Raw genomic sequence first — 2,488 nt, 5'->3', positions numbered from 1 at the left:
AGTCACGAAAGGCGCGGGCCCAAATTTTTTGATAAAGGCCGGCCATTCACGAATCCCCTCTATGTGAGGCAAGACCTGGCTAACCCAGTCATGAATGTCCCCGACCAAGGACGGGGGCGAGGTCTCAACTGCACGAAGAAGGAACGGAATGTTAGACTATGACAAAAACAGGCAAAACGAATGCTCAGCAAAAAGATACTTACGGGAGTAATTCCAAGCCTCAGGGAACCCGCTCGCATTGGCCACCACATCATCGTTCTTGACGAATAAATAGTTGAGCCAGAACTGACGATTTGCCTTATCGTCCATCTTCACCACCAAACTCCTACTTCCTCGGTGGCGAAGGTGCAACATCGTCCCCCTATAGAAACTAAGGGCGAAGAGATGCATCAGGTGGCGAAGTAATACCCACGGCCAGCCAACTCCACATATTTTGTCAACATACGGGTAAGCTTGTAGATATAAGGGGAGAGTTGGGCCGGGCAGACGCCATAGTAGCGGCAAAATTCCTCCGCCAATGGGAGAAGAGGAAAAGAATAGCCTACGTAACGGATACGCATAGAACGCGCAATATTCTGGGCGATGCACCTGTACCACATCGCGCCCCACCGGAATCAGATCGATGTGAGCCAGAATTTTGAACTTTGTCCTAAACACAGTGAGGTCGACCTCGTTCATCATCGACCCTGAGGCCTCAGGATAGTCTTCGGGCAACTTCGAAAAGTCAGATCTAATCTTTTCACTGTGAGGAATTATTTCCTCTACCGTAGGAAACCTCTCATCGTCAAGGGCAACCGAAACACCATCGCCGTGAGGAGGCATACATACCGCCAAGGGGGTAGGGTCAGCCGCCATACCGGAACCAGAAGATACGTTAACTATGTTTGTAAGAGAATATGTTTTAAGCACAGAAAGATTGAAAACAGTGAGAATCACTAAAACCACTAAGGAATTTCAAACAATGGAGGAAGAAGGAGATGCTGAGTTTGCTTGGTACAAGAAGTTTCGTAAATGTTAGGACGTTACCCACTCACCCCTATTTATAAGGATGCAGGCATTAGAACCAAGAAATTGACCATCATTGCGTGACACTGCAACTGAAGCGGCATGCTCTATCAGGAGGCGCGCGCGAAACGAAGCAGCGTCTCGGAAAATTATGCCATAATGATGTCAACCGCCATGACGTCACCTTGATTCGCGGGATTTGCAATCCCAGAACTTACGGTTTACAATGAGACACGCCGCTTACTCGCCCTTAATCACTACGACCCTTCCATCTTATCTAAACACTTCGGTCACATTATACGGAGTCCGCTCATCAAGGCCTTCTGAAGCCGGCTTTAATAAGCAGAGGGACTAACTCTATAGGCCGAAATCCGTCCCTAGGAAATTTAGCGTAATTCGGCACTGAGGAAAGAGTCGGTCGAGCTCGCCCGAGATGCAGCGAAGTTATTGGCCGAGGTGCTGACATGAGTCGTAATCGAAATGTCGACAGGAGCCATAGCCGAGATGGTCAACAAGGGTCGATGTAAAGATTGATTATTGACAATAAGACTTGCAACGGCTAATTTGTCAGGATAGGATATTAAGAGGGAATATTCTAGGAGATATACCCTTCATTTGTACTATTAGGGTTTCTCTCTCTCTCTCTCTATATATATATATATATATATATATATATATATATATATATATATATATATATATATATATATATATATATAGAAAAAGGAGACAATGATAGGGGCATGGAATATTGATTTTGATAAGAACACTTTTGAGAATAAGACTTTCTCTCTCGCAAAAATACAAAGATTACCTTTTGATAAAGATCATTGTCCATATTATTCCCACCTTTCCACTAGATCCGAGGATTGTTCATACGAATCTTAGACCTATCTTTCATTCATCTTTGTCAAGAGAAATATTCGTTCAACCTACTCATTATTGGGTTAATCTTTCCCCTTATTTACTAAAAATGTCATTTATTGCCATTTATTGTTAGGTGTATCTTCATTAATGTTCAGGCTTTGAGAATATTTCACATTTATTGTCGTCAATCGTTCATGGGGTCTGTCCCATTTACTGTACGTTTTCAAGATTAGTGTCTGGAGTTATTATCCTTAACTAGATTTAACCCCTTGTTACATGATAGTTTAACCGAAAGTTATACTTTTTGGTCAAACAATACCGAAAATCAACTTTTGTCCCAAAGGTGAAACTTCTCAATAAATCGTTGGTTAATGAATTTTTAATCCAAGTTGTTATTGTTAGTTTCCCATAGAAAAGAATGGATTAAGTAGTGTCAACATCTCGTACCCACCTAAGAAAGATACAAAATCGAACAAGAAAATTGGGTCTTTGCCCGCGGGGTGTGTGTGTTAGGTTCTTAGGATTTTGCTTTCTTAAAGTTGTTGCTTTTCTTCCTTTCTCATCTCCACTGTATCCCTTCATATCTTTCTTCATCTTTTTTTTTTTTTCTGAAGAG

Source organism: Nicotiana tabacum, chromosome 4, assembly GCF_000715075.1.
Source record: "Nicotiana tabacum cultivar K326 chromosome 4, ASM71507v2, whole genome shotgun sequence".
Lineage (NCBI taxonomy): Eukaryota > Viridiplantae > Streptophyta > Magnoliopsida > Solanales > Solanaceae > Nicotiana > Nicotiana tabacum.
The sequence above is the reverse complement of the archived record's forward strand: the minus strand, read 5'-3'. Positions refer to the sequence as shown.